This window comes from Anolis sagrei, chromosome Y, assembly GCF_037176765.1.
Source record: "Anolis sagrei isolate rAnoSag1 chromosome Y, rAnoSag1.mat, whole genome shotgun sequence".
NCBI classification, from domain to species: domain Eukaryota; kingdom Metazoa; phylum Chordata; class Lepidosauria; order Squamata; family Dactyloidae; genus Anolis; species Anolis sagrei.
In genome coordinates this window covers 79,746,899-79,772,787 of record NC_090035.1, presented here as the reverse complement: position 1 = coordinate 79,772,787, position 25,889 = coordinate 79,746,899, and the positions used below count along the sequence as shown (strand labels likewise).

At 46.1% G+C, this 25,889-nt stretch overlaps 1 protein-coding gene across 1 annotated transcript in view; it reads left to right on the top strand.

Annotated features, from left to right (window-relative positions):
- The first annotated feature begins 2,739 nt into the window (after nt 1-2,739).
- LOC137095405 (leucine-rich repeat and fibronectin type III domain-containing protein 1-like protein) overlaps nt 2,740-25,889 on the top strand; it is a 105,821-nt gene continuing 82,671 nt past the window's right edge. The window contains exon 1 of the mRNA XM_067462036.1: nt 2,740-4,207. The gene's annotated coding sequence lies outside the window, so the exon portion shown is untranslated. The remainder of the gene's footprint in view (nt 4,208-25,889) is intronic.

Below are 25,889 nucleotides of genomic sequence, written 5' to 3'. Positions count from 1 at the left end.
TAACTACAACTCCCAAATGTCAAGGTCTATTTCCCCAAATTCCACCTGTGTTCATATTTGGGTATATGGAATATTTGTGCTGAGTTTGGTCCAGGCCCATCATCGTTTGCGTCCACAGTGCTCTCTGGATGTCTATTTCCCCAAATTCCACCTGTGTTCATATTTGGGTATATGGAATATTTGTGCTGAGTTTGGTCCAGGCCCATCATCGTTTGCGTCCACAGTGCTCTCTGGATGTCTATTTCCCCAAATTCCACCTGTGTTCATATTTGGGTATATGGAATATTTGTGCTGAGTTTGGTCCAGACCCATCATTGTTTGCGTCCACAGTGCTCTCTGGATGTAGGTGAACTACAACTCCCAGTGTCAAGGTCAATGCCCACCAAATCCTTCTGGTGTTTTCTGTTGGTCATGGGAATCCTGTGTGCCACGTTTGGTTCAATTCCATCATTAGTGGAGTTCAGAATGCTCTTTTATTGTAGGTGAACTATAAATCCCATCAAAAACAACTCCCAAATGACAAAATCATAATTTTTTGAGTGATGGTCACTCCTTGTGTTGTGAAATGTTCTGCTGCTAAATTTGGTGTGATTTCGTTCATTGGTTCTTTTGTTTTTAAGGAACTCATTATGCACAGAGCATTTATATATAGATAGATTATTATAATTATTATATGGATAGCATCTTCGAATGCTTATGTAAGGCCACCCTGAGTCCCTTTGTGGGGAGAAGGGCGGGATAGAAATGTAATAAATAAATAAATACATAAAATATTAAACACACGGGATAAGAATGAAAACACAGGACATGAGTTTAACATTTATGCTTAAAGCCAGCAGGAAGGAAAGGGAAAAGGATCCAGATGATGGGCTGCCAGAGGCTGGATCTACATTGCCACAGCATGCAGTTTGAAACTATATTGTGTGGCAATGTGCATCCAGCCAAAGCTCACCCTGTTCTGTCGCCGGTGGACTTGAAATGAAGTGATTTTAAGAGAGGATGTATGGCTTGGATCCAGCAGGAAGCCAGGGGCCCCAAAAAGAAGCCTTTAGAGAAATTTCCCTTATTAAACAGTCTTTATGAGGCTTGAGCTAAAAAATATATGAGTCTTTTATTGATGAACAAACAGGAATTGTAGACCTCACCTCTGAGGATGCTTGCCATAGATGCAGGCGAAACGTCAGGAGAAATGCCTCTAGAACATGGCCATATAGCCCGAAAAAACCCACAAGAACTGAGGAATTGTAGAGTTTTCTAAACAGTCTCTTGGCTCTTGCAATCTTGTTCACAGGAAACAGGCACTATCTTCAAAAACCTTGTTCAAAGGAAAATTCCCCTTTCTAGCTCCTCCCAGGCTGCTGTGAACCTAAACCTAACTGATTTGAATCCACTACCAGCTGAACTGTGTCTCAGAACCGAGTAGATGTACCAACAGGCCTGTAATCACTTAGCTACTTTGATGGTTAGAGCTGTTATTCCCTCCGGAATTCCTCAGGGCTGTAAGGCTGTTTCCCCGGAACCTTTGGGAATCTTTGGAGGCTCTCAAGACTGTTCTCCCCCAGAAAGTCTTAAGGGACGAAGCCTTTGCACAGGAGGACGTCTGTATACATCCTCTGCATTGACTTCCTTTGCTGAGACCAGAGGCGGCCCTAGGTAATTTTTTAATGGTAAGCAAACAGTATTTTGCCCCCCCCCCCCCAACCAATCATTGATATATATTTTCTGTTCGTCGTGGGAGTTCTGTGTACCATATTTGGTTCAATTCCATCATTGGTGGAGTTCAGAATGCTCTTTGATTGTAGGTGAACTATACATCCCAGTAACTACACTTGCCGCACTTGCTCCTTTGCCTGGCCCGCTTTGGGTCCGGAGGCATGCCTGAAGACCCGGCGTGTGCACCAAAAGTCACCTCTTCTCCTGACTTTCTCCTCAGCTATTGGGACCAAGAGAGAGAGAGAGGTGGAGATGCCCACCTTTCCTGAAGGTAGGTGCAAAAACAAAGGAGGGAACGGAGGTGGGAGATACCTCCAGCCAGAGGGTCTCTCTCTCTCTCTCTCTTGGTCCCAATGGCTGAAGAGAAAGTCAGGAGAAGAGGCGACTTTTGGTGCGCACGCTGGGGTCTTCGGACACGCCTCCGGACCCGAAGAGGGCCAGGCGCGGCAGTTCCGCCCCTTGGCCCACCCGTGGATTGGAGAGAGGAGGCGGGTGGAGCGCCGGGGGATCGGGAAAGGTAGCCGGTCATGGGGAAGGGATCGAACGCGGAGAACGATTGAGCGCCGGCTCTGCTTGCTGTTGTGAGCTGAGGGGGTGCTCCTCAAGTGGCAGTCGAGGGGCATTTACAAAGGCGCCTCTGCGCCCCTGGCAAAAAAAAGTGTTCTGCGACCGCTTACTTCGCGTAATGTATGAGCCGCCCCTGGCTGAGACTAACTGAAAGATGGCTCCTTCCCTCCAAAAAACCCAGAGAGGGGCGGGACCAGGGATCCTAACTATAATAGACAGGTGGCTTGCCCTATGATTGCAAACTATAACAGGAAGCCACCCTGCTGCAAAATCCCAAGCCTGGGATTGCAAACCAACATTTAATTCAAAGCAAATAAATTTGGAGCTCCTGGAACAGCTGTTCCAGAACACACCCTCCTTCAAGGAGGTTGAAAGGGGGCAGGGTGCCTTTAAGAAATCGAAGGGGTGTGACCTGCCTTATCCCTTCCCCTTTATTTGCATATTCATGAGTCAGGAAGACATCCCCCTCCCACTTTTTGGTACCCAGCAGAGAAGGAAGGAAGGGAGGAAGGAAGGAAAGCGGCCTGGATCCTGCATCCCTCTCCATCTCTGGCCAAGAGGCAAACCAAAAAGGGAGCGAGCTGGAGAGAGAAAAGCTTGGCCTGGGTTCGAGCCATGCCTCCCAACCGTGTCTGCTGGTTAGAGTCGATCATATCGATGCTGGGAATGGAGGAGGATCTGACTCAGCTGGAAGGAGCATCTTAAGAGTAGGCATTCTCTTTGCCTTCCTTCCCTGTTTGTATTCCTGCCTGGCTTCTCATCTGTTGACCCCAAAGCTTAGCTCTGCCCTCCTTTGGCACCACTAACTCCATTCCAAAGAGGCACAAAAAGGCATTGGGTTGGTGCTCGGCGTGGGATGCCAACCGTGGGCGTCGGCCGAGGCGCCTCCCTTCGCCAAGCAACGAGGAGGAGGAGGAGGAAGGAGGAGGAAGAGAAGGAGGAGGAAGAAGAAGAGGAGGGGGAGAGAAGAAGCCGGCCTCTGAGGTTGGGAAAGCCGGGTTGGTGCTCCTGAGCCGGCGAGAACCGGAACGTGGGCGCCGCCTCTCCAAACACCTCTCCATCCTTTGCCAGCTCTCCATCCTTTCGCCAAGGACGATTTAGGCCGGGGGAGGGGGACACAAAGGGAGACAGAACCCCTCTCTCTTTGTGTGTGCATTTTGGGGGGGCTGCTTCAAACCTTTTCTTGTCTCCAAGGAAGAGAAAGCAGAGAGAGAGAGAGACAGACAAGAGAGAGCCGTGCGCCCTTGCTGATTTTACGCGACTCCTTTTTACGCGACTCCTTTTTGCGCCTTTGTGCGCCTCGCCTTTTCCTCTCCCAATCTGACACCCTCCGATTCGGATTATCGGGAAGACCCGTTGCCATTAGAACCTCCCATGCCTTGGCATTTAAAAAAAACCCCGCTTTTAGTCTTGTCCTAACCGCTTTTGCCGGCTTTCCACGCCCTGGAAAGGGAAGGAGGAATCCCTTCCTTCTTTCGCCTCCTCCATGCGCCTTTTTGTTGTCTGCTGATTGCCAAGCTTTTCCTCGGATTCTCTGAAGGGTTTCCCTTCCCATATTTGCACCCTTGGATTGCCCCAATTTGGGCGAGGCTTTCCTCCAAATCCTTCTTCTCTTTTTTGGCACAGTTTGGCATTGCTGAAGCCTCAAAGACAGCTCCTGATTGTTCCCACCTTCTGATTCTTATTTCCACCTTCTGATTCTCATCTCCACCGTCTGGTTCTCATTTCTCCTTGGAGACTTCTCTGGGCAAGCAACCCTGGCGCCTCCCGAACCGGACCCTCGCCCTTTTGCCGCCCTATGGTAGCCTGGGGAAGGGCTCGGACGTGGCAAAAGCATGGGCGGCAGGGCTGTCGCAAGAGGAAGGCTAAGGAGAGGAAAGGAGAGAAACTGAACGCCTCCCATGGGTCCCAGGAGCTGTGGAATAAGGTAAGAGGCTTGGTGGTGTGTGTAAGGGTGACCCTAAAAGAACCAGGCACTCTCTGAGTTTGGGAGCTAAGCAGGGTCAGCCCTGGTTGGGACTTGGATGGGGGTCCGCCATTGAATTTCAGAGGAAGGAGTAAGCAAAAGCTCCTCTGTTCCTTGACCAAGAAGAAAACAATGTGGAATCCAAGGGTTTGCCCTAACTCCACAGGAGAGTGGGGTTAAAGCTCGCTGAAATACCCCAAAAGCAGAGTATCTTGGGAGCTAAGCAAGGTCAGTCCTGGTTGGGACTTGGATGGGTGTCCACCATTGCTAGGGCTTGAATTCCAGAGGAAGGAGCAAACCCTTTGTCCCACCCTGGTCATTCCACAGATATATAAACGCACTTTCCTAGTTCCAATAGACCTCACTACCTCTGAGGATGCTTGCCATAAATGCAGGCGAAACGTCAGGAGAAAATGCCTCTAGAACATGACCATATAGCCTGAAAAAAACCTACAACAACCCAAAACCTCCTCTATTCCTTGACCAAGAATAAAACAATGTGGAATCCAGGGGGTTGCCCTAAATCCACAGGAGAGTGGGTTTTAAGAGTCCTAAAATATCCCCAAAACAGGGGATCTTGGAAGCTAAGCAGGGTCAACCCTGGTTGGGACTTGGATGGGGGTCCGCCATTGCTAGGGGTTGAATTTCAGAGGACTGAGCGAGCAAAAGCTCCTCTATTCCTTGACCAAGAATAAAACAATATGGAATCCAGGGGGTTGCCCTAAATCCACAGGAGAGTGGGGTTTAAGAGTCCTGAAATATCCCCAAAGCAGGGGATCTTGGGAGCTATGCAGGGTCAGCCCTGGTTAGGACTTGGATGGGGGGCCATCATTGCTAGGACTTGAATTTCAGAGCAAGCAAAACCGCCTCTATTCCTTGACCAAGAGTAAAACAATATGGAATCCAGGAGGTTACCCTAAATCCACAGGAGAGTGGGGCTAAAGCCCAAAAGCAGAGTATCTTGGGATCTAAGCAGGGTCAGCCCTGGTTAGGACTTGGATGGGAGGCCGCCATTGCTAGCGATTGAATTTCAGAGTAAGGAGCAAACCCTTTGTCCCACCCTGGTCATTCCACAGATATATAAACCCATTTTCCGAGTTCCAATAGACCTCACTACGTCTGAGGATGCTTGCCATAGATGCAGGCGAAACGTCAGGAGAAAATGCCTCTAGAACGTGGCCATATAGCCCGAAAAACACCTACAACAACCCAAAACCTCCTCTATTCCTTGACCAAGAATAAAACAATGCGGAATCCAAGGGGTTGCCCTAAATGCACAGGAGAGTGGGGTTTAAGAGTCCTGAAATATCCCCAAAGCAGGAGATCTTGGGAGCTAAGCAGGGTCAGTCCTGGTTAGGACTTGGATGTGGGGCCGTCATTGCTAGGGCTTGAATTTCAGAGCAAGCAAAAGCGCCTCTATTCCTTGAACAAGAATAAAACAATATGGAAGCCAGGTGTTTGCCCTAAATCCACAGGAGAGTGGGGTTAAAGCCTGCTGAAATACCCCAAAAGCAGAGTATCTTGGGAGTTAAGCAAGGTCAGCCCTGGTTAGGACTTGGATGGGGAACCGCCATTACTAGGGGTTGAATTTCAGAGGAAGGAGCAAACCCTTTGTCCCACCCTGGTCATTCCACAGATATATAAACCCACTTTCCTAGTTCCAATAGCATCCTCACTACCTCTGAGGATGCTTGCCATAGATGCAGGCGAAACATCAGGAGAAAATGCCTCTAGAACATGACCATATAGCCCGAAAAACCCTATAACAACCCAAAACCTCCTCTATTCCTTGACCAAGAAGAAAACAATACGGAATCCAGGGGGTTGCCCTAAATCCACAGGAGAGTGGGGTTAAAGCCTACTGAAATACCCCAAAGCAGAGTATCTTGGGAGCTAAGCAAGGTCAGCCCTGGTTAGGACTTGGATGGGAGGCCGCCATTGCTAGGGCTTGAATTTCAGAGGATGGAGTGAGCAAAAGCTCCTCTATTCCTTGACCAAGAATAAAACAATATGGAATCCAGGGGGTTGCCCTAAATCCACAGGAGAGTGGGGTTTAAGAGTCCTGAAATATCCCCAAAGCAGGGGATCTTGGGAGCTAAGCAAGGTCAGCCCTGGTTAGGACTTGGATGGGAGGCTGCCATTGCTAGGGCTTGAATTTCAGAGGAAGCAGCAAGCAAAACCTTCTCAATTCCTTGCCCAAGAATAAAAACTATGGCACACATTGGGTTGCTTTAAAGTGGAATCCAGGGGGTTGCCCTAAATCTAGGAGAAGGGGGTGTAAGAGTGCTGAAATACCCCCCAAAGCTGGGGATCTTGGGAGCTAAGCAGGGTCAGCCCTGGCTAGGACTTGGATGGGAGAATACCAGGGAATGCCAAGCTCTCTTTCAGAGGAAGGAATGGGCAAAACCATCTCTATCCCTTGCCCAAGAATAAATACTATGGCATCCATTGGGTTGCCTTGAATCCGTAGACTTTAATAATAATAATAATAATAATAATAATAATAATTCTGACACAAAACCAGAGTATGTCACAGCAGACAAGATCTATATGCTGGATTTCGTATCACAAAATAATAATAATAATAATAATAATAATTATTATTATTATTATTGATACCTGGGAAGGCATGTATTGAGTCTCTATTTATTTATATTATTATTATAATTATTATTATAATTAATAATAATAATAGGTACTTGGGAAGGCATGTATTGAGCCACTATTTATTTATTATTATTATTTACTTATTTATTAATGGCATTTATATGCTGCCCTTCTCACCCCGAAGGGGACTCAGAGCGGCTTACAAGATATATATACATACAATATATTAAATTATTAGCATAGTACGATATCAGTATTATATTATATTGTACTATACCATTATATTATAGTATTATTAGTAATATTACATGTAATATAAAATATATAATTATAATATTGTATTATTATTATTATTATTATTATTAGTATTAGTAGTAGTAGTAGTATAATATAATATAATATAATATAATATAATACTAATACCCCCAAATTTGGAAATATTTTTTTGGGGGGGGGTGGGGGTTAAAAGACCCTTCCTTTGTGGAGAATGTGGCATGGATGGATACGGCGTGGTTTTAAAAAGGGAAATTGGTGCTTCAAGCACATGTCATGGGTTATTAATATATCTTTGTCTTGCCAAAAGAGAGAGCCGGCTTCCAAAATTGTGCCAGTTGTGTGTGTCACACGCACACATAATAAAAGTGAAAAATGTGTATCATGTGTATATGTGTCAGAGGTGGCACCCAAGCTAGTATATGCATATGTGTTTGTGTATATGTGTGTGTGTGTATATATATATAGATATATTGATATATTGGTATATAGATATATATTTTTATGCTGAGATCCAAAAAGTAGACAAGGAAAGAAGAAGCCTGAGCATGTATATATAGATATAGATATATTGATATATTGGTATATTGATAGATAGATAGATAGATAGATAGATAGATAGATAATTTTATGCTGAGACCCAAAAAGTAGAGAAGGAAAGAAAAAGCCTGAGCATGAATATATATAGATATAGATATATTGATATATTGGTATATAGATAGGTAGATTGATAGATAGATAATTTTATGCTGAGACGCAAAAAGTAGACAAGGAAAGAAGAAGCCTGAGCATATAGATATAGATAGATAGATAGATAGATAGATAGATAGATAGATAGATAGATGGAAAGAAGAAGCCTGAGCATGTATATATAGATATTGATATATTGGTATATTGATAGATAGATATATTGATAGATAGATAGATAGATAGATAATTTTATGCTGAGACCCAAAAAGTAGACAAGGAAAGAAGAAGCCTGAGCATGTATATATATAGATATTGATATATTGGTATATTGATAGATAGATAGATAATTTTATGCTGAGACCCAAAAAGTAGACAAGGAAAGAAGAAGCCTGAGCATGTATATATATAGATATTGATATATTGGTATATTGATAGATAGATAGATAATTTTATGCCGAGACCCAAAAAGTAGACAAGGAGAGAAGAAGCCTGAGCATATATATATAGATATTGATATATTGGTATATTGATAGATAGATAGATAGATAGATAGATAGATAGATAGATACAAGGAAAGAAGAAACCTGAGCATATATATATATAGATATAGATAGATAGATAGATAGATAGATAGATAGATACAAGGAAAGAAGAAGCCTGAGAATATATATAGATAGAGATAGATAGATAGATAGATAGATAGATAGATAGATAGATAATTTTATGCTGAGACGCAAAAAGTAGACAAGGAAAGAAAAAGCCTGATCATGTATATATAGTTATAGATATATTGATATATTGGTAGATAGATAGATAGATAGATAGATAGATAGATAATTTTATGCTGAGACCCAAAAAGTAGGCAAGGAAAGAAGAAGCCTGAGCATATATAGATAGATAGATAGATAGATAGATAGATAGAATGATATATTGATATATTGGTATATTGATAGATAGATAGATAGATTGATAGATGATAGATAGATAGATAGATACATAATTTTATGCTGAGACCCAAAAAGTAGACAAGGAAAGAAGAAGCATATATATATAGATATTGATATATTGGTATATTGAGTTATTGAGATATCTATCTATCTATCTATCTATCTATCTATCTATCTATCTATCTATCTATCTATAATTTTATGCTCAGACCCAAAAAGTAGGCAAGGAAAGAAGGAGCCTGAGCATGTGCAGAGTGCTTTTTTGCTTTGTTACAGCATCTCACTGTACTTGGAGTGCTTGGCTCTCCCATCTAGTCAGAAAAACCCACGCATTGGAACGTGTGAAGCCACGAGTGCCACTGAGCATGTGCTAAGTGCCCTTCCTTTGTTCCCGAATCACAATACCTGGTTTACGAGCCTTTGGTTGTCAGAGCTAGTTACAAAAGAAGAAAGAAAGAAAGCCATGCAAACCAAGGCTGGGCTTTAAAATATGTGGTGGAGTGAGCCCCTGAGCATGTGCAAAGTGCTTTTGTGACAGTGCTATAGGGCTTGGGAGAGCTTGTCCTTAGTTCGAAATTGAAAACTATGCACATTAAGGTGTGGCTTTGGGAGATTCGAAAGAGGGTGGTACTGGGCATGTGCAAAATGCCTCGCCATTGTTACAGAGGCACTCTACCTATAGCTTGGGAGCCTTTGTATTTAAACACACACATTCATCAAGGGCTTGGACTATATGCCCTTGAGCATGTGCAGAGTATTTTCCCATCAGTGGTCAGTTTCCAGGTCGAAAGGTCTGTCCAGTTGGGCAGGCTTGAAGGCGTCGTCGGCCTGTCTGTGTTGGAAAGAGATCCTAAGAGGAAAAAAAGCAAAAATCAGCAATCTCTTGGAGCCGCCCTCTTCTTCCGTCTCCTTCTCCTTTCTCTCCTGCCGGTTTTGTGTAATCCTCTCTCCGTAATGCTGAGATGAATCCTAAATTTGTCGGCTTACTCCAGTTCCGTCGTGAAAGTGGGGCAACTGACGTAGGTGTCACAAGTGTCAAGAAGACAGATGGGTGGAGATGGGTTTAAAAATAAAAGCACAGAAGGAGGCTTCCAGGAGGCTTTACCAACAGCCGGTGAGGGGATTCACCCTCTCGACACTCTGCCTCCCTTACTTTGGGAGGACTACAAATCCCATCATCCTCAGGCCACTGGAAGGGGTGTTGATGGGTGCCGCAGTCATGGGGTTGGAAGGATCAATTTGCCCTCTTCCTTTCCCCAAACAGAGGCCTTTGTTCAAGGAGAACTACATATCCCATAATCCCCAGGGGAGTTGATGGGTGCCATAGTCTTGAGGTTGGAAGGACCACTTTGCCCTCTTCCTTTCCCCAACACAGGCCTTTGTTCGAGTAGAACTACAAATCCCATCATCCTCAGACCACTGGAAGGGGAGTTGATGGGTACCACAGCTTTGGGGTTGGAAGGACCACTTTGCCCTCTTCCTTTCCCCAAACAGAGGCCTTTGTTCGAGGAGGACTACAAATCCCATAATCCACATTCCACTGAAAGGGGAGATGATGGGCGCCATACTCATGGGGTTGGAAGGACCACTTTGCCCTCTTCCTTTCCCCAACAGAGTTCTTTGTTCGAAGAGGACTACAAATCCCATCATCCTCAGGCCATTGGAAGGGGAGTTGATGGGTGGGCGCCACAGTCTTGGGGTTGGAAGGACCACTTTGCCCTCTTCCTTTCCCCAACAGAGGCCTTTGTTTGAGGAGGACTACATATCCCATAACCCACATTCCAGTTGAGGGGGAGTTGATGGGTGCCACAGTCTTGGGGTTGGAAGGACCACTTCGCCAGCTTCCTTTCCCCAACAGAGGCCTTTGTTTGAGGAGGACTACAAATCCCATCATCCTAAGGCCACTGGAAGGGGAGTTGATGGGTGCTGCAGTCATGGGGTTGGAAGGACCACTTTGCCCTTTGTCCTTCCAAAGAAGGAAGAGGTTCCTTCTTTGGAGGCTTTTAAACAGAGGCTGGATGGCCATCTGTTGGGGGTGCTTTGAACACGATTGTCCTGCTTCTTGGCAGAATGGGGTTGGACTGGATGACCCACAAGTGTTGGTGCCTTGCCAAACTACAACTCCCACAATGTCTGATCTTGGATGCTAAGCAGGGTCAGCCATGGTTAGGACTTGGATGGGAGACCGCCACAGAATCCTAAGTGCTGTGAGAGGCCACATGGCCAAAGGGTGTTGGTGCCTCACCAAACTACAACTCCCACAATGCCTGTTCTTGGATGCTAAGCAGGGTTGGCCTTGGTTAGGACTTGGATGGGAGACCGCCACAGAATCCCAAGTGCTGTGAGGGACTGGATGGCCAAAGAGTGTTGGTGCCTCAGCAAACTACAACTCCCACAATGCCAGATCTTGGATGCTATGCAGGGTCAGCCTTAGTTAGGACTTGGATGGGAGACCGCCACAGAATCCTAAGTACTGTGAGAGGCTGGATGGCCAAAGAGTGTTGGCGCCTCGCCAAACTACAACTCCCACAATACCTGATCTTGGATGCTAAGCAGGGTTGGCCCTGGTTAATACTTGGATGGGAGACCGCCATGGAACCCCAGGTGCTTTGGGGCTCTATTTTGGACGAAGGAACTGGGAAACCCACCCCTGATCTTGGAAGCTAAGCAGGGCTGGCCCTGGTCAGGACTTGAATGGGAGACCGCCATGGAACTCCAAGTACTGCAGGGCTCTATTTTGGAGGAAGGAACTGGGAAACCTACCTCTGATCTTGGAAGCTAAGCAGGGTTGGCTCTCGTTAGGACTTGGATGGGAGACCGCCATGGCACTCCAAGTACGGTGGGGCTCTATTTTCGAAGAAGGAAACTGGTTAACCCACCTCTGATCTTGGAAGCTAAGCAGGTTTGGCCCTGGTTAGGACTTGTATGGGAGACCGCCATGGAACCCCAAGTGCTATGAGGCTCTATTTTGGATAATAGAGTGCTATGGGACTCTATTTTGGATAACTGGGAAACCCACCTCTGATCTTGGAAGCTAAGCAGGGTTGGCCCTGGTTAGGACTTGGATGGGAGACCGCCATGGAAATCCAAGTACTGTGGGGCTTTATTTTGGATAAAAGAACTGGGAAACCCACCTCTGATCTTGGAAGCTAAGCAGGGTTGGCATTGGTTAGGACTTGGATGGGAGTCCACCACAGAACCTCAAGTGTCCTGGGGCACTATTTTGGACGAAGGAACTGGTTAACCCACCTCTGATCTTGAAAGCTAAGCAGGGTTGGCCCTGGTTAGGACTTGGATGGGAGACCGCCATGGAACTCCAAGTACTGTGGGGCTTTATTTTGGACAAAAGAACTGGGAAACCCACCTCGGATCTTGGAAGCTAAGCAGGGTTGGCATTGGTTAGGACTTGGATGGGAGTCCACCACAGAACCTCAAGTGTCCTGGGGCTCTATTTTGGACGAAGGAACTGGTTAACCCACCTCTGATCTTGAAAGCTAAGCAGGGTTGGCCCTGGTTAGGAATTGGAATGGAGACCACCATGGAACTCCCAAGGGTTGTGGGGCTCTACTTTGGATGAAGGAACTGGGAAACCCACCGTTGATTTTGGAAGCTAAGCAGGGTTGGCTCTGGTTAGGACTTGGATGGGAGACCGCCATGGAACCCCTAGTGTTCTGGGGCTCTATTTTGGACGAAGGAACTTGGAAGCCCACCTCTGATCTTGGAAGCTAAGCAGGGTTGGCCCTGGTTAGGACATGGATAGGAGTCTGCCACGGAAACCTAAATACCGTGGGACTCTATTTTGGACGAATGAGCTGGGAAAGTTACCTCTGATCTTGAAAGCTAAGCAGGGTTGGCCCTGGTTAGGATTTGGATGGGAGACCACCACAGAACCCCAAGTGCTGCGGGGCTCTATTTTGGATGAAGGAACTGGTTAACCCACCGCTGATCTTGGATGCTAAGCAGGGTTGGCCCTGGTTAGGACTTGGATGGGAGACCACCATGGAATCCTAAGTGCTGTGGGGCTCTATTTTGGACAGACGAACTGGGAAACCCACCTCGGAGTCCTTCTGGCCTCAAAAGACCCCATGAAATCCATGGGGGTCGCCATAAGTCAACCGGCAACTTGAAGGCGCGCATATATCCACACATTTGCAAATCTGCAACATCTGCTGCTCTTAAGGATCTCGGGGATTTTTCTCCTTCTCCCCCTCTGCGTGGAGGAAGCCTAGATTTACGGTCCTCCGAGTCATTTATGCAAACCGGCGTGCGTTTACATAATTTGCATGATGCATTAATATTGCAAAACCGTCGGGGCTTCGCGTTGGTAGGCTACGGAGTTTATTTAGAGCACGTTGGTTGAGCAAAACAAGGGCGGCAGAAATGTCAAAGGGATCAGGAGCACCCGCACCGCCTCGGAGCCAAGCGGGAAGGCCCCATCCATGCGCCAACGATGCGCGGCTTGCCTCGCTTCTAATGCAATTCCCAGCCTGAGCCAGAATTGGATTTGGAGTCCAAATGCACAGAGTGGCAACAACAGGCAGGTTCAAATCAATTGCATTAGGACTAATATATTGGACTAAAATGCCCAGAATCCACTTCTATTTGAAGGGATGCTGGGTGTTGTTGTTCCCCGGCTCTGGCCATACAAAGCTGTGGACTTCCATCGAGTCCCAAGCTTTTTGGATAGGAACGTCTTCTTCATTCAATGGGGCCGTCTACACTGTGAAATTTAATCCAGTTTGAGACCACTTTAACTGGCACAGGAACTTGGGAGCTGTAGTTTGGTGAGACACCAGCACTCATGGGAAGGCTGAATATGTTGTAAAACTGCAATTCCCAGGACCAAAGACTGTAAAACTATGTGTAAACTACAACTCCCAGGAATCAATACTGTAAAACTACAACTCTCAGGACTCAATGCTTTGTAAAACTACAACTCCTAGGACTCAAGACATTGCAAAACTAAAACTCCCAGGACTCAATGCTTTGTAAAGCTACAACTCCCAGGACCCAAGACTGTAAAACTATAACTTACAGGACTTGGGGATGTGTAAACTGCAACTCCCAGGAACCAATACTGTAAAACTACAACTCCCAGGACTCAAGGCCTTGTCAAACAACAATTTCCAGGACTCAGGACGTTGCAAAACCAAAACTCCCATGACTCAAGGCTTTGTAAAACTAAAACTCCCAGGACTCAAGACTTTGTAAAACTAAAACTCCCAGGACTCAATGTTTGTAGAACTAAAACTCCCAGGACTCAATGCTTTGTCAAACTATAACCCTCAGGACTCAAGGCTTTGTAAAAACTACAACTCCTAGGAGTTGCAAAACTACAACTCTGAGGACTCAATTCTTTGGAAAAATACAACTCCAAAGATTCAATATGTCGCAAAACTACAACTCCCAGGACTCAATGCTTTCTAAAATTACAACTCCCAGGACTCAAGATGTTGCAAAACTAACGGTCCCAGGACTCAATGCTTTGTAAAACTACAACTCTGAGGTCTCAGTAATTTAAAAAACCCTACAACTCTGAGGCCTCAATACTTTGTAAAACTACAACTCCAAGGACTCAAGGCTTTGTCAAACTAAAACTCATAGGACTAAATGTTTTGTAAAACTACAACTCCCAGGAATCAAGATGTTGCAAAACTAAAACTCCAAAGACTCAATGCTTTGTAAAACAACAACTCCCAGGACTCAAGGCTTTGTCAAACTACAATTCTCAGAACTTAAGGCTTTGTAAAAGCTACAACTCTCAGTAGTCAAGATGTTGCCAAACTACAACTCTGAGGACTCAATGCTTGGTAAAACAACAACTCCCAGGACTCAAGGCTTTGTCAAACTACAACTCTCAGAACTTAAAGCGTTGTAAAAGCGACAACTCCCAGGAATCAAGATGTTGCAAAACTACAACTCTGGGGACTCAATTCTTTGTCAAAGTACAAGTCTAAGGACTCAAGGCTTTGTAAGAACTACAACTCCTAGGAGTTGCAAATCTGCAACTCTGAGGACTCAATGCTTTGGAAAAATACAACTCCAAGGATTCAATATGTTGCAAAACTAAAGCTTCCAGGACTCAATGCTTTATAAAACTACAAATCTGAGGCTTCAATGCTTTGCAAAATGACAACTCACAGGACTCAATGCTTTGTAAAACTACAACTCCAAGGACTCAATATGTTGCAAAACGACAACTCTTAGAACTGATTGCTTTGCAATGCTAAAACTCTCAGGACTCAACACTGTGTAAAACTCCAAGGATTCTATTGAGCCGTGGTTGTAAAAGCGGTGTCAAACTGCATTAATTCTGCAATGTGGAGACGCACTGGGAATGTGATCTGCAGAACCGAAAGACTCCTGGAAGTGGTCTTTGAAGCCACGCATTGATGAGAAAATTGGCCCAAGTTAAAGAAAGGGAAGGAAGGAGTCGATTCTGGAGATCCTGGGAGAACCTCTTTCCATTGACTGAAAGCCCAAGTGGAGGAAATGGACAGAAGCCTGGCGATTTCCACCTTTGGCCTGCGTGTTTCTGAGCTGGGAAGCCATCAGGGCAGCCGGGTTGTGGCTCATCACGACTCTCTCGTTGGCTCCGAAAGGGATGCCAGCGGGTGAGCAGGAAAGGGCACGGATCCAGCCGGATTAATGAGGTCTCAGGAGACGGATGAAAAGAATCCATTGCTATGTGTGTGCGTGTGCACTTGCGTGTGCAAGGCACTGATAGTGCCATGGTAATAACAGTCGGTTGAACTCTTGGCACGGAAAGGCTCCGGTTGGCCTCTGCTCCAGTTCGGGTAGCATTTTGGTTGCCTTTCTGTTTGGAGAGCCGAGGTGCATCTACACTGCTGAATGAATGCTGTTTCACCCCATTTGAACTGCCCTGGCTCAATGCTATGGCATCTTGGCAGTTGTAGTTTCACAAGGTCTTGTGCCTTCTCTGCCAAAGAGTGCTGGTGCTTCAATACCCTGGTTCAATGCTATAGCATCGTGGGAGTTGTAGTCTGGTGAAGCTCCAGCACTCTTTGGCAGAGAAGGTCTTGTACCTTCGCTACCACAGAGTGCTGGTGCTTCACCAGACTACAAGTCCCAGGAATCCAATGTTTCTAATCCTCAGAGAGGCAGAGAGACATAGGGTGGATCTACACAGTAGAATGAGAAGTGTATCTATCCTGCAGAATGAATGCCATTTGACCCTATTTGAACTGCCCTGGCTCAATGCTATGGCATCTTGGCAGTTGTAGTTTCACAAGGTCTTGTGCCTTCTCTGCCAAAGAGTGCTGGTGCTTCAATGCCCTGGCTCAATGCTATGGCATCTTGGCAGTTGTAGTTTCACAAGGTCTTGTGCCTTCTTTGCCAAAGAGTGCTGGTGCTTCAATGCCCTGGCTCAATGCTATGGCATCTTGGCAGTTGTAGTTTCACAAGGTCTTGTGCCTTCTCTGCCAAAGAGTGCTGGTGCTTCAATGCCCTGGTTCAATGCTATGGCATCTTGGCAGTTGTAGTTTCACAAGGTCTTGTGCCTTCTCTGCCAAAGAGTGCTGGTGCTTCAATGCCCTGGCTCAATGCTATAGCATCGTGAGAGTTGTAGTTTCACAAGGTCTTGTGCCTTCTCTGCCAAAGAGTGCTGGTGCTTCAATGCCCTGGCGCAATGCTATGGCATCTTGGCAGTTGTAGTTTCACAAGATCTTGTGCCTTCTCTGCCAAAGAGTCCTGGTGCTTCAATGCCCTGGCTCAATGCTATGGCATCGTGGGAGTTGTAGTTTCACAAGGTCTTGTGCCTTCTTTGCCAAAGAGTACTGGTGCTTCAATGCCCTGACGCAATGCTATAGCATCTTGGCAGTTGTAGTTTCACAAGGTCTTGTGCCTTCTTTGCCAAAGAGGGCTGGTGCTTCAATGCCCTGGCTCAATGCTATGGCATCTTGGCAGTTGTAGTTTTACAAGGTCTTGTGTCTTCTCTGCCAAAGAGTGCTGGTGCTTCAATGCCCTGGCTCAATGCTATAGCATCGTGGGAGTTGTAGTCTGGCAAAGCTCCAGTACTCTTTGGCAGAGAAGGTCTTGTGCCTTCTCTGCCACAGAGTGCTGGTGCTTCACCAGACTACAACTCCCAGGAATCCAATGTTTCTAGTCCTCAGAGAGGCAGAGAGACATAGGGCGGATCTACACAGTAGAATAATAGGTGCATCTATCCTGCAGAAAGAATGCAATTTGACCCCCTTTGAACTGCCTGGTTCAATGCTATGGCAACCTGGGAGTTGTAGTTTCACAAGGTCTTGTGCCTTCTCTGCCAAATAGTGCTGGGGCTTCACCAGACTACAACTCCCAGGAATCCAATGTTTCTACTCCTCAAACTAGAAACTTCAGACTACAACTCCCAGGAATCCAATATTTCTACTCCTCAGAGAGAAACTAGAAACTTCACCAAACTACAACTCCCAAGAATCCAATGTTTCTAGTCCTCAGAGAGGCAGAGAGACATAGGGTGGATCTACACAGTAGAATGAGCAGTACATCTATACTGCAGAATGAATTCCATTTGAACTGGCCTGGCTCAATACTATGGCATCTTGGCAGTTGTAGTTTCACAAGGTCTTGTGCCTTCTCTGCCAAAGAGTGCTGGTGCTTCAATGCCCTGGCTCAATGCTATAGCATCGGGGGAGTTGTAGTCTGGCGAAGCTCCAGTACTCTTTGGCAGAGAAGGTCTTGTGCCTTCTCTGCCACAGAGTGCTGGGGCTTCACCAGACTACAACTCCCAGGAATCCAATGTTTCTAGTCTTCAGAGAGGCAGAGAAACATAGGGCGGATCTACACAGTAGAATAATAGGTGCATCTATCCTGCAGAAAGAATGCAATTTGACCCCCTTTGAACTGCCTGACTCAATGCTATGGCATCTTGGCAGTTGTAGTTTCACAGGGTCTTGTGCCTTCTCTGCCAAAGAGTGCTAGTGCTTCACCAGACTGCAACTCCCAGGAATCCATGTTTCTACTCCTCAGAGAGAAACTAGAAACTTCACCAAACTACAACTCCCAGGAATCCAATGTTTCTAGTCCTCAGAGAGGCAAAGAGGCATAGGGTGGATCTACACAGTAGATTGAGAGGTGCATCTATCCTGCAGAATAAATGCCATTTGACTCCATTTGAATTGCCCTGGCTCAATGCTATGGCATCCTGGGAGTTGTAGTTTCACAAGGTCTTGTGCCTTCTCTGCCAAAGAGTGCTGGTGCTTCACCAGACCACAACTCCCAGGAATCCAATGTTTCTAGTCCTCAGAGAGGCAGAGAGACATAGGGTGGATCTACGCAATAGAACGAGAGGTGCATCTATACTGCCGAATGAATGCCATTTAACTCCATTTGAACAGCCTGGCTCAATGCTATGGCATCCTGGGAGTTGTAGTTTTACAAGGTCTTGTGCCTTCTCTGCCAAAGAGTGTTGATGCTTCACCAGACCAGGAATCCAATGTTTCTAGTCCTCAGAGAGGAGTCAGAGAGGACTAGAAACATTGGACTGCCTGGCTCAATGCTATGGCATCTTGGGAGTTGTAGTTTCACAAGGTCTTGTGCCTTCTCTGCCAAAGAGTGTTGGTGCTTCACCAGACCAGGAATCCAATGTTTCTAGTCCTCAGAGAGGCAGAGATATATAGGGTGGGTCTACACAGTAGAATGAATGCCGCCTGACTCCACTTGTTGTTGTTGTTGTTGTTAATATGCATTAAATTGACAGTGTGGATGCACCGTGAATAAGGTACAAAAGAGGAATGGCTCAGAGACAGAGAGGAAGGAAGGAGAGGAAGTCTTTGTGTAGGAGGAAATCCACTCCAGAACGGAGGAGGAAAAGAAAAGGAGACCTGCCTCTTGTCTGAACTGCTCTTGAACCTTTTGGGGGCCCACACGGATTCCGATGCCGTCAGCGGGAAGCCAAAGAGCTCCTAATTACCCTCTTCATTTATTAATTACCTGGTGGTGGCTGGAGGTGGCTTGCCACCCTCCCCCGGATTTAATTCCCCGTTCCCTAAATTGTAACAAACTATGCGGAAGAGGAACACGAAAGCCATTTTCCACTCCTGGAAGCATCATCCCTCAAGGAAGGCTTGGACCTGCTAATGGCTCTGCGTCCAGGAGATGGAACGCCATTGGGTTGTGCTAATCGGTTGCTTTCGGAAGTAATGCAGTTTGGCTCCATTGTGGCTCAAAGGTGGTGGAATCCCGAGAGACGTAGTTTTCCAAGGCCTTCTCTGCCAAAGGCTCAAGACTTGGGAAACGACAACCCCCAGGATTCCATAGCTTTGAGCTATGTGGTTCCAAACTGCATTCAGTGTTGAGGCAACCACAGAAGGTGAAAGACCTTTCAAAACTACAACTTCCAAGATTCCTTAGCTCTGAGCCATGGTGGTTCAAGTGGTTCCAAGCTGCATTCATTCTACAGTATAGAGGTAGCCAGAGAAGGTAAAAGACCTTGCAAAACTACAACTCCCAGGCATCCAGGGAACATAAGAGACCTTTCAAAACTACAACTCCCAAGATTCCATAGCTCTGAGCCATGGCAGTTCAAGTGGTTCCAAACTGCATTCATTCTACAGTGTAGAGGTAGCCAGAGAAGGTAAAACTACAACTCCCAGGCACCCAGGGAACATAAGAGACCTTTCAAAACTACAACTCCCAAGATTCATAGCTCTTAGCCATGGTAGCTCAAGTGGTTGCAAACTGCATTCATTCTAAAGTGCAGAGGTAGCCAAAGAAAGTAAAAGATCCTGTAAAACTACAACTCCCAGGTACCCAGGGAACATAAGAGACCTTTCAAAACTACAACTCCCAGGATTCCATAGCTCTGAGCCAGGGTGGTTCAAGTGGTTCCAAACTGAATTCATTCTACAGTATAGAGGTAGCAAGAGAAGGTAAAACACCTTGCGAAACTACAACTCCCAGGCATCCAGGGAACATAAGAGACCTTTCAAAACTACAACTCCCAAGTTTCATAACTCTTAGCCATGGCAGTTCAAGTGGTTCCAAACTGCATTCATTCCACAGTGTAGAGGTAGCCAGAGAAGGTAAAACTACAACTCCCAGGCACCCAGGGAACATGAGACCTTTCAAAACCACAACTCCCAAGATTAATTGCTCTTAGCCATGGCAGTTCAAGTGGTTACAAACTGCATTCATTCTACAGTATAGAGGTAGCCAAAGAAGGTAAAATACGTTGTGAAACTACAACTCCCAGGCACCCAGGGAACATAAGAGACCTTTCAAAACTACAACTCCCAAGATTCATTGCTCTTAGCCATGGCAGTTCAAGTGATTCCAGACTGCATTCATTCTACAGTGGAGATGAGGCACCCAGGGAAGGTAAAAGACCTTGCAAAACTACAAATCCCAGGATTCCATAGCTCGGAGCCGTGGTAGTTCAAGTGGTTCCAAATGGCATTAATTCTAGAGGCATCCAGGGGAGGTAAAAGACCTTGCGAAACTACAAATCACAGGATTCCATAGCTCAGAGCCATGTCAGTTCAAGTGGTTCCAAACTTGCATTCATTTTACGGTATAGAGGCACCAAGGGAAGGTAAAAGACCTTTCAGAACTACAACTCCCAGGATTCTATAGCTCTAAGCCATTGTAGCCCAAGTGATTCCAAACTGCATTTCTTCTGCAGTGTAGATGCAACCAGAGAAGGTGAAAGACCCAGGATTCTTTGGCATGGAGACATGGTGTTTCAAGTGGTTCCAAACTGCATTCATTCTACAGTGCAGATGCAACCAGGGAAGGTGAAAGACCTTGCAAAACTACAATTCCCAGAATTCCCTAACATGGAAACATGGCTGTTCAATTGGGGTCAAACTGCATTCCTCAATGTAGAGGCACCCAGGGAAGGTAAAAGACCTTGCAAAACTACAATTCCCAAGATTCCATAATGTGGAGCCATGGCAATTCAGCTGGGGTCAAACTGCATTCCTTCTACGGTGTAGAGGCACCCAGGGAAGGTAAAAGACCTTGCAAAACTACAATTCCCAAGATTCCATAATGTGGAGCCATGGCAATTCAGCTGGGGTCAAACCGCATTCCTTCTACGGTGTAGAGGCACCCAGGGAAGGTAAAAGACCTTGCAAAACTACAACTCCCAGGATTCCATAGCTCGAAGATTTGTAAGCAGAGCTTGGATGGCCATCTGTTGGGAGGGTTCTAATTGTGTCTTGTGGGGGAGACTGGGGAACAGACACGTTAATGGTGTGCGCTTGCGTGCCGCACTTGGGCCTTCTTCCTTCACTCTGCGAAAGCCGTGCCGAACACTGGCAGGGCGTCCACGCCTCCGAGCAATTAGCCGGCCCGGGTTTTTGTTTGTAAGCGATGATTACTTCTTCAATTAACACTTCCTCCAATACCCCGATTGAGGGGGTTTATTGGTAATGAGACAGACGATGAAATATTTGACAGCATGCCAAGGCGATTAGGCGTTCATTCCGCCGCAAGCGATTTCCCCGGTTGACAAACCAATGGTTCTTCTTCCATACTGGGTTGTTGTGTGTTTTCCGGGCTGCCTGGCCATGTTCCAGAAGCATTCTCTCCTGACGTTTCGCCTGCATCTCTGGCAGGCATCCTCAGAGGTTGTGAGGTCTGTTGGAAACTAGGAAAATTGAGTATATATATATCTGTGGAATGATGTCCAGGGTGGGAGAAAGAACTCTTGTCTGTTGGAGGTAGGTGTGAATGTTGCAATTGGTCACCTTGATTAGCATTTAATGGCCTGGCAGTTTCAAGGTTTTGCTTCTTACTACCTGGGGGAATCCTTTGTTGGGTGGTGATTAGCTGTCCCTGATTGTTTCTTGTCTGGAATTCCCCTGTTTTTGGGTGTTGTTGCTTTATTTACTGTTATGAAAACTGGTAGGCTAGTAGGTGTGAATGTTGCAATTGGCCACCTTGATTAGCACTGAATAACCTTGCAGCTTCAAGGGCTGCTTGGTTGCTGCCTGGGGGAATCCTTTGTTGGGAGGTGTTAGCTTGCCCTGATTATTCTTGTCTGGAATTCCCCTGTTTTTGAGTTTTGTTCTTTATTTACTGTTATGAAAACTGCTAGGCCTTTAGATGTGAATGTTGCAATTGGTCACCTTGATTAGCATTTAATGGCCTGGCAGTTTCAAAGTCTTGCTTCTTACTGCATGGGGGAATCCTTTGTTGGGCGGTGATTAGCTCTCCCTGATTGTTTCTTGTCTGGGATTCCTCTGTTTTTGAGTGTTCTTCTTTATTTACTGTTATGAAAACTGCTGGGCCATTAGGTGTGAATGTTGCAATTGGCCACCTTGATTAGCTGAATGGCCTTGCAGCTTCAAGGTCTGGTTGGTTGGTTCCTGGGGGAATCCTTTGTTGGGAGGTGTAAGCTTGTCCTGATTATTCTTGTCTGGAATCCCCCTGTTTCTTAGTTTCCAACAGACCTCACAACCTCTGAGGATGTCTGCCATAGATGCGGGCAAAACGTCAGGAGAGAATGCTTCTGGAACAACATAGCCAGGCAGCCTGGAAAACACCCAACAACCTAGTGATTCCAGCCATGAAAGCCTTTGACAAGACAATAATAATAATAATAATAATAATAATAATAATAATAATACTATAGGAGCTGTAGTTTTACAAGGTTTAGAGCAGTGGTTCTCAACCTGGGGTTCCCCAGATGTTTGTGGCCTTCAACTCCCAGAAATCCTAACAGCTGGTAAACTGGTTGGGATTTCTGGGAATTGTAGGCCAAAAACATCTGGGGACCCCAGGTTGGGAACCACTGGTTTAGAGGGTGGGTGTCACACCAAACTATAATTCCCAGAATCCCATAGCAGTGAGCCATGGCAGTTACAGTGATGCCAAACTACAGTGATGCCAAACTATAATTCCCAGAATCCCATAGCACTGAGCCATGGCAGTTACAGTGATGCCAAACTACCTTAAGTCTATGGGGTAGATGCAACCATTTCATCCCATACGTTTTGGGACTGTAGATTTCTCTTAAGGCTCAATGCTATGGACTCTTGGGAGTCGTAGTTTGGTGGGCACCAGCACCCTGACAGAGAAGGCGAAAGGCCTTTGGGAAACAACTCCTAGGAATCTATGTAGTAAAACTATGGCAGTTCATGTGGTGCCAAACTGTCCCAGTTTTGTCAATGTAGATCAAGCTTGGGCAAAGTTGGGCACTCTGGGTGTTTTGGACTACAACTCCCACCATTCCTAACAGCCTCAGGCCCCGAAGGGGCCTGAGGCTGTTAGGAATGGTGGGAGTTGTAGTCCAAAACACCCAGAGTGCCCAACTTTGCTCATGCCTGGTGTAGATCCATCCTCCAAGCCACGATCTGTATATAAATCCAGGTATCTCTCTCCAAAAGCAAAGCGAAAGCTGGAAAGGCTATTATCCTGTCTGCGGAGCCGAAGCCGTACGAAACATTGATTTAAAAGCGCAGATTAAAACAAGAGCACAGCCTGAAACTGAAGACTCATTATATGAAAATGTTCCCTGCCGGAATCGCAAGGCACATCCGCCAACATTGCAAACGATGGAAACCCAGGACGTGGCCAAGAGAAGTCAGGCTGGGGCCAGGATGGGAAAAGTTATTAATGGGGAAGCAAAGGGGAAAACTCCATCCACGCATCCATTATAATGCAGACCGGGCTGGATCATAGGGTCTTGATGCCATTACGGTATAGAGTCCTATCATCCAGTTTGATGCAGTTACAGTGATGATCTGAATCTATGCTGAGTATATAATGCAGTTTGAACATCTACATCTGATATTATCGCATACCGTTGAGCAATGGTTGTCAAAGCGGTGTCAAACTGCATTGGTATTGCTTAAAATATCCCTACTTTATATCCATTTCTGTATCCTTTTCCACTCCCCTTTCGACAAGGTCCCCCATGACCTTCTGGCAAGGAAACTAGTCCAGTGTGGGCTAGGCAAAACTACAGTGAGGTGGATCTATTCCACTTTGGTTAGACCACACCTGGAATATTGTGTCCAATTCTGTGCACCACAATTCAAGAGATATTGACAAGCTGGAATGTGTCTAGATGAGGGCGACTCAAATGATCAAGGGTCTGGAGAACAAGCCCCATGAGGAGCGGCTTAAAGAGCTGGGCATGTTTAGCCTGAAGAAGAGAAGGCTGAGAGGAGATATGATAGCCATGTATAAATATGTGAGAGGAAGCCACAGGGAGGAGGGAGCAAGCTTGTTTTCTGCTTCCCTGGAGACTAGGACACAATGGAACAATGGCTTCAAACTACAAGAGAGGAGATTCCATCTGAACATGAGGAAGAAATTCCTGACTGTGAGAGCCGTTCAGCAGTGGAACTCTCTGCCCCTGAGTGTGGTGGAGGCTCCTTCTTTGGAAGCTTTTAAACAGAGGCTGGATGGCCATCTGTCAGGGGTGATTTAAATGTAATATTCTTGCTTCTTGGCAGAATGGGGTTGGACTGGATGGCCCAGGAGGTCTCTTCCAACTCTTTGATTCTATGATTCTATGATCTGGAATTGGTTAAATGGACGAACCCAGAGGGTGATTCTTCCCAAGGCTTCCTCTTCATCCTGGAAAGAAGTGACGAGCAGAGGGACACAAGCAGGGTTCCGTCCTGGGTCCAGTCCTGTTCAACATCTTTATTAATGACCTAGATGAAGGGCTAGAAGGTATGATCATCAAGTTTGCAGACAGGACCAAATTGGGAGGGAGAGCCAAGACTCCAGAGGACAGGAGCAGGATTCAAAACCATCTTGACAGATGAGAGAGATGATTGGCCAAAACTAACACAATGAAGTTCAACAAATGCAAGATACTCCACTTTGGCAGGAAAAACGAAATGCAAAGATACAGAATGGGGGACAATGCCTGGCTTGAGAGCAGTACGTGTGAAAAAGATCTTGGAGTCCTCGTGGACAACAAGTTAAACATGAGCCAACAATGTGATGTGGTGGCAAAAAATGCCCATGGGATTTTGGCCTGCATCAATAGGAGCCTAGTGTCTAGATCCAGGGAAGTAAAGCTCCCCATGCTCTATTCCGCTTTGGTTAGACCACACCTGGAATATTGTGTCCTATTCTGGGCACCACAATTCAAGAGAGATCTTGACACTAAGCTGGAATGTGTCCAGAGGAGGGCGACTCAAATGATCAAGGGTCTGGAGAACAAGCCCTATGAGGAGCAGCTTAAAGAGCTGGGTGTGTTTAGCCTGAATCCTAGAATCAAAGAGTTGGAAGAGACCTCCTGGGCCATCCAGTCCAACCCCATTCTGCCAAGAAGCAGGAATATTGCATTCAAATCACCCCTGACAGATGGCCATCCGTCCTCTGTTTGGAAGCCTCTGTTTAAAAGCTTCCAAAGAAGGAGCCTCCACCACACTCCGCAGCAGAGAGTTCCACTGCTGAATGGCTCTCACAGTCAGGAATTTCTTCCTCATGTTCAGATGGAAACTCCTTTCTTGTAGTTTGAAGCCATTGTTCCATGTCCTAGTCTCCAGGGCAGCAGAAAACAAGCTTGCTCCCTCCCCCTTCCTGTGGCTTCCTCTCACATATTTATACATGGATATCATATCTCCTGTCAGCCTTCTCTTCTTCAGGCTAAACATGCCCAGCTCCTTAAGCCACTCCTCATAGGGCTTATTCTCCAGACCCTTGATCATTTGAGTCGCCCTCCTCTGGACACATTCCAGCTTGTCAATATCTCTCTTGAATTGTGGTGCCCAGAATTGGACACAATATTCCAGGTGTGGTCTAACCAAAGCAGAATAGAGCATGGGGAGCATGGCTTCCCTGGATCTAGACTCTAGGCTCCTATTGATGCAGGCCAAAATTCCATTGGCTTCTCTGCCGCTACATGACATTGTTGGCTCATGTTTACCTTCCTGTCCCCGAGGACTCCAAGATCTTTTTCACACGTCCTGCTCTCGAGCCAGGCATTGTCCCCATTCTGTATCTTTGCATTTCGTTTTTTCTGCCTAAGTGGAGTATCTTGCATTTGTCTCCGTTGAACTTCATTTTGTTAGTTTTGGCCCATCATCTCTCTAAACTGTCAAGATCGTTTTGAATCCTGCTCCTGTCCTCTGGAGTATTGGCTATCCCTCCCAATTTGGTGTCATCTGCAAACTTGATGATCCTGCCTTCTAACC